Source organism: Haliotis rubra, unplaced genomic scaffold (genome assembly GCF_003918875.1).
Source record: "Haliotis rubra isolate DU_JTF1 unplaced genomic scaffold, ASM391887v1 Scf83, whole genome shotgun sequence".
Lineage (NCBI taxonomy): Eukaryota > Metazoa > Mollusca > Gastropoda > Lepetellida > Haliotidae > Haliotis > Haliotis rubra.
Genome location: NW_025767557.1, coordinates 878,649 through 896,099, shown reverse-complemented (window position 1 = coordinate 896,099; position 17,451 = coordinate 878,649).

The window sequence follows — 17,451 nt, the reverse complement described above, 5'->3', positions numbered from 1 at the left end:
ATATGATAACTGCCGACAGTTGATCAAGTTACGCTTTAAACGTATTACTATTTGATGAAACAATGTATCAGTTTTCCAACAATAGGATCTCATAATTAAGTTTCCTCTGTAGTAATCAATATGACGATGACCTGAAGCTGTGAGATCCCATCCCACAGCTGACAGATTGATCATCAAACAATGCATTATCAATCCCAACCATACAGACATTACCTCCTCTGATCTGAAGCCGACTGACATCACGAAACGGGAGATGAAGCTGTCAGATAAAACTCTGTAGGACCAGCAAAGCCACCCCAATGAGAGACAAACATTGCGAGTTACTGTGGGTAGACTGAATTACCATGTTGATTGAGTTATTCTAGTACCGCTTGGACATTAATGTCTTATCTAAGGATCACCTTCGTGAAATATGGTCCTCGGTTAGTAAATCACCGTTGTTTCAGTGCCGAGCTTTCAAAGACAGGCCGGCAAGTCTGAGGAGTAGGAAGAACATGCAATATTTTACCTGACTGTCCCTTGCTCACATTAATGCTTTTATAACTCGTGTACAGCTGGAACATTTTCTTTGCTTAAGGAAGACAGTTGGTTTACGTCCTTATCGTCAAAGGAACACATGTAGAAACCGTTCGTTCGCTGGTTGTTTTAACAATGACTTGCTGTCTTGCTGGTGATTGACTATTTCAGGAGATCCTGGTTTGGTGCCTACATTTCTCTTTTATGGTACAATTGGGATTTCAAAAGCGGCATGTGACATTTGCTCAGAAGATGTTTCAAAAGGGTTTTTCAATTTCCCAGGCCCCAGTCCAGCTACCATTTATCTTCCTGGGAGATTTGTGGGTAGCATGTTAAAATCTGACGCAACAGACCCAAGCTAATGTCCAATATAATTCCCTAACTTACCTTGTATCCCATGTGCTTAGGTTCTTGAACATTTGATTTGCCTTTGCATGGGTCTGTATACGTCTGCCTGGTATCGCAAATTGATAATGATTCATATAGACATGGTTGTAATATAGTCGGAATGCTGTTGTTGGCTCTCACTTAAGTAGCGATTTACTATGCTTATGGAAATGCTTTTGTTATTCATTATATGTGAATTACAAAATTTATATGATATACTAGATGAACCTCATGCTGCCCTAAAGGTCAAGGTGAATTTGTAAGACGGAAGATGCCTACTGGTAATGGCAGCAGAACAGAGGGTTTTCTTAATCTTATATTGGGGTGGAGGAGTAGCCTGATGGTTAAAGCGTCCACTCAAGCTGAAGACCCGGGTTCGATTCCACACTTGGGTGCAATGTGTGCATCCCATTTCTGGTGTCCCCCGCCGTGGTGTAGTGGTTAGAGCGTCCGCGCGGAGTGCGGAAGGTTGCGGGTTCGATCCCCGACCGCGTCATACCAAAAGACGTTAAAATATGGTACTTGTTGGTCCCTTCCTGGCGCTCGGCATTAATGGGTACAACAAGGACTGGTCGGCTCGGAGTCAGTATAATGTGTCTGAGTGGGGTATTCATGCTTCACTGCGGCATGGTATCTCAGTGGGCTAGCACTATAAAACCAGCTTAAGTCTGGGCTAGTACAAGCAGCCGCACATACACATACACACGCATGCACGTCGCGAAATATTCTCAAGTACGACGTTAAACCCAATTTCACCTCACCTCACCTCTGGTGTTCCCCGCCGTGATATTGCTGGAATATTTGTTAAAAGCGGTGTAAAACCATACTCACTCACTAATCTTATATTGGAACCACAGTTCCCAAAGGGGGAGTCTTTTAGAAGAACTGAAACAGGTTAGTATGTACATAAATAATAAATGGGTATCCACTCGTCAGATTTTTGAGGAACTTCAAAATTTCAACATACGTAACCTTTTTTACACTTACATGTTTCAGTCATACATGGGGCAGAATAATGATTAAATTGCATGTTCATTACTGGGTTGATGTGGTTTCCATTCCTTGCGTACATGAAATGGGTGGAACCGCCACTTGCTGTTCTATTGAAAAATGCTCATGAATATTATTCAGTCTTTCATCATAACCGAAATAATCCATTCATTGGTATTTACTAAGGATCTGATTTTACTAACCAGTAGATTATCCGGATTTTATCTAATTATATTCACCATCATTCATCTAGCTCATAAGCAAAACAATGGCTCGTCCATCGAGTTTTACGGCGTCACACACTGTTACATACTGTTTCCAACAACAAGGTTTTATTATGCTTGTAGGAGAGAGTTCGGAAAGCTAATACCACGATAACTACACGGAAACATACAACATGCAGTTTGGGTTCGCAAATCCAAATTCAATTAAGATAAAACTCCATAAATCTGTTTGGTTAAACTTGGCAGATTCTCCCGAGACATTGTTACGACTAACGTGAGGTTATTACGACGTTTTTCACTTCCCCAAATCACCGTTAATCATTATAAATGTTCTTCTTGGGATAAATCAATGAGACAATTGAAACAACCGACTGGAAAACTCATAAACTCCCATTTCCAATTCCAATCATCATCATCATCATCATCATCATCGTCATCATTACCATCACCACTCCACCACCATCGTTGTCTTCGCCTTCGTCATCATCACCATCACCATCATCATCATCACCACCACCAACAACAACATTATCATAATTATCATCATCATCATCATCGTCGTCGTCGTCGTGATCATCACCATCAACAAGAACCACAACAACAACATCGTCCCACCCGACATCACCCAGCCCCTTAGCATCACCTGATCATGAAGCTAATGACCCTATCGTATACCATGACAACGAATTATGCCTCGTCTTCACACCAGAGGCCCACACTGGATTAAGCCAGTAAACACGATGCCCTACATGTTGGTCACATATTGATGCCAGTTGGTTCCAGCCAAGCCTAAGGGTGTTCTACGCAGTAATGGTAACATTTGCGTAATCGTTTTGATCACATAAAGACAGTCTATGGCTTATTTTAGCCTTGTGCAAACACACCGATCGACTTTTCCCGTCCCTGTTCGACAGACAACAATCAATCTCTGAATCTGGCTGACTCGTGGTATTTGTGTTTTGTCATTGGGAACAGATATATTGCCCAGAAGTAAACATATACTTGACGTTATTATTGTATAATATACCGTGATTTGAACGTCATTTGCGATTAAAGGACCATCCTGTCGCTGGTTGTATAATTTAGAACATAACCAGTGTAAACCAATAACATAATGTTTAGTGTAAGTGAACGTAATGTAAATGTTTCGAGTTCAGGCTGGGATGTACTGCTATCTTGATGAGCACAAAGAGGCGTGGTAATTCCTTGTCATGATTACCAAGTATAGACGAAGCCATGGCAGAGAACTCTGATTTGTCAATGTGATTACCTATTCTGTAGACATTAGATCTAGTTCAGTATTTCACTGATGGTCAGATGTCATACTGTTTCTTTATAATGGTGGGAACGTGACGGGTTGTATGATGCATGTTACTCTCCATCAGTTACAAAATATAATCTGTGATGTAGTGGGCATCCCCACTGCTTATCTTTTCGTGATCATGTGTTCTCCTAACTGCTCCTCTTTTCGTGATCATGTTTTCTCCTAACTGCTCCTCTTTTCGTGATCATGTTTTCTCCTAACTGCTCCTCTTTTCGTGATCATGTTTTATCCTAACTTCTCCTCTTTTCGTGATCATGTTTTCTCCTAACTTCTTTTCTCCTAACTGCTCCTCTTTTCGTGATCATCCTAACTTCTCCTCTTTTCGTGATCTCCTAACTGCTCCTCTTTTCGTGATCGTGATCATGTTTTCTCCTAACTGCTCCAAATGTCATATGTTTTATCCTAACTTCTCCTCTTTTCGTTTCTTAACTGCTCCTCTTTTCGTGATCATGTTTATATAATGGTCTTTTCGTGATCATGTTTTATCCTAACTTCTCCTCTTTTCGTGATCATGTCCTAACTCCCTTTTCGTGATCATGTTTTACAAACTGCTCCTCTTTTCGTGATCATAACTGCTCCTCTTTTCGTGATAATGCTTAATTATCACTGATCCTCTTTTCGTGATCATGTTTTATCCTAACTGCTCCTCTTTTCGTGATCATGTTTTATCCTAACTTCTCCTCTTTTCGTGATCATGTTTTATCCTAACTTCTCCTCTTTTCGTGATCATGTTTTCTCCTAACTGCTCCTCTTTTCGTGATCATGTTTTATCCTAACTGCTCCTCTTTTCGTGATCATGTTTCATCCTAACTGCTCCTCTTTTCGTGATCATGCTTTATCCTAACTGCTCCTCTTGTGATCATGTTTTATCCTAACTGCTCCTCTTGTGATCATGTTTTATCCTAACTTCTCCTCTTTTCGTGATCATGTTTTATCCTAACTGCTCCTCTATTCGTGATCATGTTTTATCCTAACTGCTCCTCTTGTGATCATGTTTCATCCTAACTGCTCCTCTTGTGATCATGCTTTATCCCAACTTCTCCTCTTTTCGTGATCATGTTTTATCCTAACTGCTCCTCTATTCGTGATCATGTTTTATCCTAACTGCTCCTCTCGTGATCATGTTTCATCCTAACTGCTCCTCTTGTGATCATGCTTTATCCCAACTTCTCCTCTTTTCGTGATCATGCTTTTATCCTAACTGTCCTCTTGTGATCATGTTTTATCCTAACTGCTCCTCTTGTGATCATGCATTAACCTGTCTGTTTGTTTTGTAGTGGCCATGTCCTATTCTAAATGTTTATCTTGTTTAACCATGCCTTGATAGTTCATCTTCGCAGGGTCATGTCTCTGCTTATCTTGATTATCTTGTCGTGGCTATGGTATTTCCTGACCTGTTGTTTGAAGTCATGCCAGCTTATCCGGAATGCTTCTGTTGGTGGTGACCATACTTTAACCTGACTACTTCTCTTGTCGTGCCCATGCCCTACCTCCACTACTTATCATGCCTACCTTCTCGAAACCATGCCTTATTCTAACTCCTGATCTTCCCATGACAATGTTTGTCTGATTATCGTATTCGTGCCCAATCCTGACTGTTGATCTTTGTCATATATCATACCTACCGCTCAACAAGCCATTGGAATACCAATCTTCACTGTTTAATGTGAGACCATGTCTTATCATTACTGATCATGTAGTCGTCACAATCATCGATTATATAACTGCTTTATTGACTCTTTAACGTTAAGTGATTAAAAACGGTTTGACGTCTCGCAATAGTATCGCGTTCTTACGGCTGCATTTTATGTGGTACTAGTTATCTTTTAATATCTTCATAGATAATGTTCATGTCTCCTTACGGTGACGCTATGACGCGTATCTTGACTCCATATCATGTTACAATCGACGAAGATAAACAGATTTGTATACGTTCATCCCTTTTGGCTCACTTTTATTATTTCTTGATGCCGTTGATATTTTGTCAAAATGTTACATACATACATACATCAGCATAATTGATGAAATTATGATATGATAAGGGCCATTTACTTCCTAAATATGTATTTTTAGCTCAGATTTAGGATGAATATCCAATTTGTCAGTTCTTATACTTGATTCTTATCAGAAGTGCAAAACACAACCCTTTTCTCAATCATTAAAAATCTCTATCGACGAGTCCAGCTATAGCATAAGCATTTAACATGATTTATCATTATTATAGAAAACAGAATAAACTGAAACTGGTGGGTTTGTGACGTGGACCAGTGGTGCAGGATGTGCTCACCTCAAACACCTTATATCGTCACAATATTCATAGTTATTCATAAAATAATGTTTATTATGTAGATTGCGTATGAATATGGAAAACGTTTAGCCGTTCTTTGTTATCTGATCAGACCCATGTTTGTCGTAAGACGCGAATAACGGGATCTGGTGGTCAGGCTCGCTGACTTGGTTGACACATGTCATCGAATGATGATTACGTAAATCGATGTTCATGATGTTGATCACTGGCTTGTCAGGTCCAGACTCGATTATTTACAGATCGCCGCCGTATAAGTGGGATATTGCCCTATACACTAAGAGCAACCTGTTTTGGATAGTCATCACTGGGTGCCCTTTTGTATTCTACAGACACACTGTTATCTGATCATTCCCATGCCGATATTTTGGAGTGTGACATTCTCTTTTTCAACTTCTCGTTTCACCAGACACAAAGAGGATTACCACGTCTGTTGCATTTCCCACAAGTGTTTAAATATAGTTATTGTGTGCACTCAGAGGTACCTATTGTTTGTTGCACTCGATGGTACTGGACAATGTACTTGTTGGAATTCAAGAATTGACCAATATTTCCAAACTTGCGTCTCACTAAAGGCGATAGTCGTTCACATATGTGTATTTATACTTACACAATTACTGAGTGCTTCCATTGATATGCCGTATCGAGATATTCTTTCTGAGGCACGAGCTGCTTCCGTTTAGAGTACCTGCTGTGAATGCTGTGAATGTGACGCTTTGGCTAATAATGTGTATCTATTGACGCATATCGACTAGAAGCTATGCATAGTTTTCTGGAGTTATTTGTCTCCAGGGAAACCCGTTAGGATGATGCACCGCACCCTCCTTTCTCTGGTGTCGATATCCCGTTAGCAGCATGTACTATCTGACCACAAGGAGGAAACACTGTGCTATGGTTTGGTGCAACGTTAAGACTTGTTATTGGCTCCTTGTGTTAAATATAGACAATTGTGTTATGTAATTAAGGATTGACATGAATTGGATGTGACCAACAAATGTCAAACTCTATCAAAGGTTTCTAAAACGACTGACTGAGTTTGGTTTTACGCCGCTTTTAGCAATATTCCAGCAACATCACGGCGGGGGACACCAGAAATGGGCTTCACACATTGTGCCCATGTGGGGATTCGAACCCGGGCCTTCGGCGTGACGAGCCAACGCTTTAACCATTAGGCTACCCCACCGCCCCTCTAAAACGAAAAACGTCGCTGAAACACTATAGACCTATGTCATCAAATTAGCTTTGTGTTGTTTCTTTCACATTTTACTTCCATGAAAGATGAGTGTATTCTTCCTTTTGCCAGTCGCTATATCACAGAACAAGGCAAGCAACATATACATGTATTGTATTGTATGCATACATATTGTATTGTATAGACACATATTGTATTGCATAGATACATATTGTATTGTATAGACACACATTGTATTGCGTAGATATATATTGTACTAAACAGATGCATATTGTATTGTGTAGATTGTATAGACACATATTGTATTGTATAGACACATTTGTATTATATAAACACATATTGTAATGTATAGATACATATTGTATTATATAGACACACATTTTATTGTATAGACACACATTGTATTGTATAGACACACATTGTATTGTATAGACACACATTGTATTGTATAGACACATGTGTACTACATAGACACATATTGTAACATATAGATACATTTCGTTTTGTATAGACACATATTGTATTGCGTAGATATATATTGTATTGTATAGACACATATTGTACAGACACATGTTGTACTGTACAGATAGATACATATGTACTGTTTATATGCACATTGTATTCAAAACATACATATGTATTCATTGTATGGATTGGACAATCCGAGGGGTTGATTCCCAGCAACAGTTTCTGGTCATACGCAGTGACCGAATGGACCGGGAAGTCAGACCTGGTGGACTGACGTAGATCGTGGCTCACAATGTCAGTCACGGGGTTGTCTGGCCCAGACTCAATTATTTGGAAAATTGCTTGTGCTTCTTTAAGCAAACATACAAACAAACAATCCAACAGACCAAAAAGGTTATACCTAAATGTTTGCTGCAGCGGCATCAAGCAACAAACAATCTAACTTTATTTGAAAAACAGTTCTGTCTTATTTGGGGTTTTTTATCCTGTATTGAATAATATAAATACTGTATAACGTTGACCTGTATCGACTCGTGAAACTTGTGAACCATTACACCTTACGTGAAAACTCATTCTTGATTGTTTCGATACATCGTTTCAGTGTTTCATACGCACCCTGCTTGTAACAATATAGAGTGTCACTGCAAAATATTAACTAATCATAATTATTCTCAGAAACAAATTCATTTTGCGTAAAGGAACAAAAAGCTGTGAAAATCATATGAATGGACCACTGAAAATCAATAATGACAAGCAACGGATAACCCGATAGAAGACCCCGAGGTCTTAAATAACGTTCATTACAGTGATACACTTCGAATGTCAATTTAAACTGAAGTAAACTGCTCGTAAGTATTAACAGGATGGCCATCTCCGTAGTGTAGCTGATAAAGCAGAAGGTTGTTGGTTTATGCCCGTGTCATACCAAAAGGTGTTAAGAATGGTACTTTTTGTTGCGCTGCCTTGTGCTAACCATTAAGGGATAAAACGATGATATGAGCGAGTATATTTCTGCCATTGATATCCATGTTAAACTAAAGGGTCTTCCAGTAGGCTAGTATCAAAAGCGTGAATGGTACAAGCAACTACACACATGAGGTGAGGTGAAATTGGGTTTAACGTCGTGCTTGAGAATATTTCGCTCATATGACGACGTGCATGTGTGTGTATGTGTATGTGCGGCTGCTTGTACTAGCCCAGACTGAAGCTGGTTTTATAGTGCTAGCCCACTGAAATACCATGTCGCAGTGAAGCATGAATACCCCACTCAGACACATTATACTGACTCCGAGCCGACCAGTCCTTGTTGTACCCATTAAAGCCGAACGCCAGGAAGGGACCAACAAGTACCATATTTTAACGTCTTTTGGTATGACGCGGTCACACATGAACATAAACGTTGTCATACGAATGTAATCATTTTGATCGCGTCGTTGGACCTTGTTTCACCTCACCTCACAGTAGCTACAGTAGCTACATTAGCAGTGGAAACAGTAGCTGTGGCAATGGTTTCTGAAGTCATAGCATATGCAGCGTTTTTCGTGGTTGTGTGGCAATAGAATTGAATGGTACCTTAAAGCAAAATAAAGAAATCGATATTTCCAAAGACACACAAGTGTTTTCGGTATTCATACGATAATGTAACAGAAGGAATTAATCTTGACCAATCAAGTATTGAGGTGTGGAGTGACTTCCAGAAAGTGTAATGGGAGAGATGTGGAATGCACATGCATATAATATTACCTGTAGACTGCCAAATGGTTTTGGTCGTGTTTAATCACAAGCATACGCTATGATGGGATGTTATTGCATTTTGTACACGCCGAAGTTAAAAGCGATCCTGAATATGAGGAAGGGCTCAACTTCATGTTGATGTATTAGAATGCCCTGTTAGTCAACGTACGTGGGTGGAGAAATATACATGCTTTTGATTCCAACCAGCCACACTGATTTGAATTCAACAAGGCAACTAAGGCAATTTAAACCCATTATTGCATAAAGAAATATCTACATCTTTCCTCATAATTGAATCGCAATCAAACTCATTCATATTAATGTCAAAAAATGAAAGTCAAACAAATCTTAACTTCAGAAAAAAGCTGATGCCCTGCTTTTATGATAGTTGCACATGCTGTAATGGAATGATTACTTGTTTGAAGATAAAGTGGGATGTTTTATTTATATTGATCTGGTGAAGAAACATTGTAGAGGGATATGTTTTCGGGCTTGATTTGACAGTTTATATTATCTGAACTCTTCAGTCTCTTTTCATGTTGATGGGAGAAACGAGAATCGTGAAATGTGCTGGATAAGATGAAGTGTTTCTTACGTTACATGTCAGTCAGTCACGTCATAAGGTGTCTTTATATAATGCGAGCGGTGGGGTAGCCTAGTGGTTAAAGCGTTGGCTCGTCACGCTAAAGACCCGGGTTCGAATCCCCACATGGGTACATTGTGTGAAGCCCATTTCTGGTGTCCCCCGCCGTGATGTTGCTGGAATATTGCTAAAAGCTGCGTAAACCAAACTCAGTCAGTCAGTTATATAATGCAATATACGTAGCATGTCAGTCAGTCACATCACAAGGTGTATCTGTATGATGCAATATACGTAACACGTCAGTCACGTCATTGGGTGTCTCTATATAATACAATATGCGTAACATGTCAGTCAGTCACGTCACAAGGTGAATCTGTATGATGCAATATACGTAACATGTAAGTCACGTCATATGGTGTCTCTATATACTACAATATCCGTAACATGTAAGTCGGTCACGTCACAAGGTGTATCTATATAATGCAATACACGTTACATGTCAGTCAGTCACGTCACAAGGTGTGTCTGTATAATACAATATACGTAACATGTAAGTCGGTCACGTCATAACGTGTATCTATATAATGCATTATACGCTAAATGTCAGGTACTCAGGTCATAAGGTGTCTCTATACAATACGATATACGTAACATGTCAGTCACGTCATCAGGTGTCTCTATATAATGCAATATACGTAACATGTCAGTCACGTCATAACGTGTCTCTATATAATACAATATCCGTAACATGTCAGTCAGTCACGTCACAAGGTGTATCTGTATGATGCAATATATGTAACATGTCAGTCACGTCATAGGGTGTCTATATAATACAATATACGTAACATGTAAGTCGGTCACGTCACAAGGTGTATCTATATAATGCAATATACGTTACATGTCAGTCAGTTACGTCACAAGGTGTCTCTATATAATGCAATATACGTAACATGTCAGTCACGTCATCAGGTGTCTCTTTATAATGCAATATACGTAACATGTCATCCGTCATGTCATAAGGTGCATCTGTACGATGTATTATGTCAGAGACCTTATACCGGTATGGTATATGGTCTCTGATTATGTGTAACATGTCAGGCAGTTACGTCATAAGGTGTCTCTGTGTAATGCAATACGCTACATGTCAGTCAGTCACGTCAACATGGGTCTCGGTGTGATGTAATAATTTCTGCTTTGCATATTAAAAACAACCACCCAAATCCCAACAATCAACAGCTCTGTGTCATACATAGCTGGCTTGTCAATGAAAGTGTTTCAGCCGACACTCTGCTTGATATGTACTCGAATACATGTATTACTAGATTTAGACATTCAGAGATGAGTATCATTTAGAAGACAGAAACAGCCTAGTTGCCTATTCTATAACTTGAGATTATTTAATAAAACCATTTCCTATTGTTTTTCTTGTGGTCCACACGCCGGCTGAAAATAAATAAACAATCATCTTCTACATGAACTAGAAAACCTGCTTTACACGAGTACACACATCTTGATTACTCAGGCATAACGCTGATAGATCCCAAACACACCCAAGGCACTTAAAAATGCAAAGTCATAAAATTCAAGGCCGTTTTAACACTACGGGGAACTGATAAAAGTGGTAAATTGTGTCAAAAATGTATTATTTATCTTAAGACGTGTCACTTAATCAATTATTCTGTATGTAATGTGAACAATAGTCGCATGAGCGTCACCAGATGAAATCAATCCGCAACATGCAACAACCAGGTTTTGTTATAGCGTACTTGTCAAAGTTGATAACATGCAACAACAAGGTTTTGTATAGCGCCCTTGTCAAGGTGGATAATATGCAACAGTCAGGTCTTGTATAGCGCCCTTGTCAAGGTTGATAACATGCAACAGTCAGTTTTGTATAGCGCCCTTGTCAAGGTTGATAACATGCAACAACCAGGTTGTGTATAGCGCCCTTGTCAAGGTGGATAATATGCAACAGTCAGGTCTTGTATAGCGCCCTTGTCAAGGTTGATAACATGCAACAGTCAGGTTTTGTATAGCGCCCTTGTCAAGGTTGATAACATGCAACAACCAGGTTTTGTATAGCGCCCTTGTCAAGGTGGATAATATGCAACAGTCAGGTCTTGTATAGCGCCCTTGTCAAGGTTGATAACATGCAACAGTCAGTTTTGTATAGCGCCCTTGTCAAGGTTGATAACATGCAACAACCAGGTTTTGTATAGCGCCCTTGTCAAGGTGGATAATATGCAACAACCAGGTTTTGTATAGCGCCCTTGTCAAGGTTGATAACATGCAACAGCCAGGTTTTGTATAGCGCCCTTGACAAGGTGTCAGGTTTTGTTTTGTCAACACAAGGCAGTTAGAACAGTTCTGTTTCGACTCACCATACTGCTACTAATCTGTTCTTTTCAAGTCACATGTAACATATTGACAACAACAAATCTGCCTACCAAATTCCAAGTCTTCGTGGAGGAGAGAAATCCGCGGAATGTCCTCAGATGCGGGTTAAATCAGTGTGTGATGTGGTCACTGGTAAAATGTCGAAACTGAAAAAGTGAAACCAAAACTGGAATAAACCCATTCCATTCTATACAGCTATCAAAGAAAGTTGGCATACCCTACGCGTAAAGGTTTTTGTGGTGTTCCATAAGAGTAGGTGAGTTTAGTTTTACGCTGCTTTTAGCAATATTCCAGCAAAATCACGCTGGGGACACCAAATCTGGACTTCACACATTGTACCCATGTGGGGATTCGAACCCGTCTCTTAGGCTACACCACCGCCCTGTTAGAAGTTTTAATATAACATGTCTAATATATATGCTTATCTCTACATTAATCGTCATAAAGCACCAACGTATTTGATGGACGTGGCTCGTAAAATTGTGTCACCTATGAGGCCATTCAACAGTGCATGTATTTCACTTACTTCAGCAGTAATCCATGCTTGTCGTAAAAGGCGACTAACGGGATCGGGTGGTCAGGCTCGCTGACTTGGTTGCCATATGTCATCGGTTCCCAATTGCGCTGATCGATGCTCATGCTGTTGATCACTGGATTGTCTGGTCCAGACTTGATTATTTACAGACCGCCGCCATATAACTGGAATACTGCTGAGTGCGGCGTATAACTAAACTCACTCATTCACTACTTCAGCTGTATCGGCTTAATGCCAGAGCAAAGTCAAACTCCAGCCTTAAAATATTTTCACTTTGCAACAAACCAACGAGAACATGAACTAGGTCGAATCTGGGAATTGAACCAATGAAACTGTGTTTATACTTTATCTCTTCTGTGATGAAGGTGGTGATACCGGCCTTACACTTGCAAATACTTGTATGAAAAACCAATGATAACAATCAACTCGACGTTACAATCACGGGAAACATAATCTCAAAGTTATTGCACAGCATGACATTAAACGTTGAATCTGTCTTCAGCAATGTCCCATCCTTCTTAAGTCTTGGGACACCTCGTGTGGTGTGTGTCACGTACTATTGACGGGGTTTCGAACCTTGGTGTTTGCAGCAGCGAGCTGATGCTTTAAACCTCACGATTAGGACATTTCCACCTGTAGGACATAGGTTCTAAATACATGTATAAGCACATATGGATGACACTCTCGCCATTAATGGATCACGCCCGTTTAGTGTAGGTCGCTGTAGGTTGATGAAGGTGCTCGTTGTGAGTGAGTGAGTGGGTAATGTTTTACGCCGCTTTTAGCAATATTCCAGCAACATCACGGCGGGGGACACCAGAAATGGGCTTCAAACATTGTACCCATGTGGGGAATCGAACCCAGGTCTTTAGCGTGACGAGTGGACGCTTTAACCATTAGTGTACCCCACCGCCCCTGTGATAAAGAAATTGTTCATCAGTTTAATGTCATTCTTCCTCAGTGCCCGGCCTTCTAAATGAATCTCAAAGAAGATATTGTCGCTATTTTGTAAACGGTACAGGTGACCAAGATGTTTGGACCGCCTCCGTGGTGTAGTGGTTAGAGTATCCGCCCGGAGAGCGGAAGATCGCGGGTTCGATCCCCGACCGCGTCATACCAACAGACGTTAAAATATGGTACTTGTTGGTCCCTGCCTGGCGCTCGGCATTAATGGGTACAACAAGGACTGGTCGGCTCGGAGTCAGTATAATGTGTCTGTGGGGTATTCATGCTTCACTGCGGCATGGTATCTCAGTGGGCTAGCACTGTAAAACCAGCTTAAGTCTGGGCTAGTACAAGCAGCCGAACATACACACGCATGCACGTCGTCATATGAGCGAAATATTCTCAAGCACGACGTAAAACCCAATTTCACCTCACCCCACCTCACCTCACCTCACCAAGATGTTTGTTTGATATATTGCTCAACGCATCTTGTCTAGTTGAATCTACCCCTTCGTCTTGGGGTCAGGATGGTTGTTGGCCACTCCGAATCTTGAAGTCTTGATTGATCTAAATATAAAACAAATCCGACTGTTGTACTAGTCTCTGGTTGTTAGATGAGTAAAGGAAGTGTTTGTTTTATTTGTTGTTTAACGCCTCACTCAGCAATATTTCATAGATTTCAAGTTCGTTTATTTCAAGATTTCTTTTTAGATTTCAAGTTTATATTTCATGTGGGTAATCAGTGAAAGAGAATTCACTCTTAAATATCAAGTCTGGACCAGACAAGCCAATGATTAATTGCATGAGCATCGATCTACGCAATTGGGATACGATGACAACGGAGTCAGCGAACCTGACCACTCAATCCCGTTAGTCGTCTCCTACATGGGTTGCTGAAGATCACTTCTAACCCGGATCTTCGCGGGTAAAGGAAGGAAAAGCTATCTGACAGTTATCGAACCATATCAGATCATAGATATTCCCGAAGGTTAAGTAGTTTCCTGTTTTGATTTTGCCAGTCCAAGCTGAAAGTCTGACTAAAAGAGAAACAGATTAGCAAGGAGAGGAGCACAGTTGGTGCCACCATGGATCCATTCTTCTTACCCCAAAAGTTCATATTAATGGTATCTGGGTGAAACAAGTCATAATCTTTAACTGCAGTTTAAGTAGTATCAGTATTTTGAGTTTTTGAACCTTTCAATATGTGAAAGACGTAATTAGAGTGCCACACAAATAAACTATGAGTGTTGCTTAACACATGGCACATATGAACGAAGAGAATGATTATGAATGCACAATGCCAGGCATATCGGGTTCCATATGCCACACTTATCAGAGGGGTACACAAAGTCCGTGGTTGTGGAAGCTGCGGTGCTGAGTGGCTTAGGCAGTTGACTTTGTGGGCTGGCGATTAGGTGCCTGACTCTGCGGGTGAGGGTTCGAATCCCGGATGGTACTCAACCCAACAAAAGTACTAGAATCTGTACTTTGCTGAGGAAGTGTAATCCCAAATATAAAATGTGTTGAATGAATATAGACCGCACAAATCTCCAATTCTTCTAAACGAAATTAATGTATGAAACTGTGATCTCCGTATCATTGATTTCTGAAAGACAAATCATCACCATGACGTGTTGTCTCATATAGAAACAAGTATTAAACTTTAGAATGAAAATAGAATGAAAAACCTGCTTTATAACTCAAAGAAATCATTTTTCAAAGACCTTTAAATAAATCTTTGGAATGGTGTTTTATTCGACACGTTATTTGTGAGATCTTTCCCATTTTTATGGTCAATGTTGCCCTTGAGGCGTCCTGATATCGCCCGGAGACATCGGTCATGATTTAATATCGATACATTGGTGTGTCATCAGATTAGTTATGACAAGGTTGTCGTGAGAATGTGAAATATTAGGCATTGTGTGGTTTGCTGTCTGTGAAACGGTGTTGGCTTTCTCTAACCTCGATGTTAGGGCATTGCAGTTGAACGAATCATGTTGTTAATAAAAATTGCTCTTTTGTGCTGGATTCCTAAGCTTCATAAATGTCCATACAAAGAGAGATAAATTGCTGTGTGCAGCAAATGTACCAGTAAATCACTATCTCAAACCATTATCCTTAATACAATCAAGGAAGAACTGTATGTATATTCACGGAAAGTATTTGAGTGGATAGCTTGTGGATTCTCACAACCTCACAGCCCGTCAAGATGCGGGTTGGCATTGGTCTTCAGCAACCCATGCTTGTCGTAAGAAGCGACTAATAGGATAGGTTGGTCAGGCCCGCTAACTTGGTTTACACATGTTATCGTATCCCAACAGCGTAGTATTTATTGACCTCCTCCACAAATATTTGTGAGTACGGCGTTAAACAACAAACAAACAAACACTCCCAACGTCAAAGAAAATGCTTGACGTTTCTGCAATTTTCCAGCTTTTTGGCGGAGGTCTATAAATACTACACTGTTTGGATACGATGACATGTGTCAGCCGCGTCAGCGAGCCTGACCATATTATCCTGTTAGTTGCCTTTTACGACAAGCAAATGTTGCTGAAGACCAATTCTAACCCGGAATTCACTTGCGTATGATTTAGCCGGAATATTATGTGACTTTAGAGCTATTCCCATGTTTTTGACACATATTTGCCCTATACACCAAGAGGAACCTGTTTCGGATGATCATGACTGCGTGTAACTTTCCATTGATGTTCTATATTTATGATTCTGAGAACGTTTCGTGGCTTTGATGTTGCACCGTTCACCCGCTTTTTATCAATACTCGGTTCCGCCTGTGAGAAGGTTTTGTCACAGCTAATTATTTTTATTACATTTTATCATTTTATTCGATGCAGAGACAATTGATAAAAAAGGGAAGGTGCACTCGCTCATTGGGGTATGCTACTGCAATCTTCCGGTGCACGCTAGAGGTTGGGAATAGACTGACACGAAAGATAAATCTTGTGTGTGTATAGGAGAGATCTTCCCATCAGAATACAGAAAGTTAAATATGAGAGGAAAACCGTACAGTTCATCTTGCACTTTCAAATATATCAGTATCTGAGTATCTTCAGTAACCCATGCTAACGCACGGGATCGGTGGTCAGAATCACTGACTTGGTTGACTTGTCATCGTATCTCAATCATTGGATTGTCTGGTCCAGACTCGAGTATTTACAGACCGCCACCATATAGCTGGAATACTAAACTCACTCACTCACTCACTCACTCAGCAGCTGTCCATATAGAACTAGTTGTATTAAACCGCAAGCACATACAAAGAAGGGAAGGTACATTTGGCAAATTTTGAAGTTGACGCAGAACAATCCGGAATAAAGTAGGTGTCATTTGTAAATTGATGTGTGGGAGGCCCTGTCTACAGATAATCTACGTGCGTGGGTGTCGATATAGACATGCCTTTGATTCCAAGCAGCCATGGCGAGTTAACCTCCAGCAAGACAGACATCCACCAAGAGGTTCGTCACATTAAGAAATTGCCATGTTTTGATTGAAACTATGATAGGAAACCAAACATTATTATTATTGATGGAACACAAATATATCAGTAAATGAATCACAGTTTCTGAAAGATGTGATTCCTGGCGGTTTTCCGCAGACTGGGTTGTTGTTTTGGTTAGAGAGGGAACCTGGCTGTATTATTTTTATTGATTTGATAGAATGGGAAATGAAAAATAATATGCTTTCTTGTTTGGTGGGCACTCCTCATCTCTAAACATTACAGTCGGGATTCATCTTAAAGTGAACCAGAAAACAACCGGAGTTCTCAGTGGAAGGCGTTTGTAATGGATGCTGACAAATCCTCAAAGATGGCGCTGAATGAACTAAATCTTGGA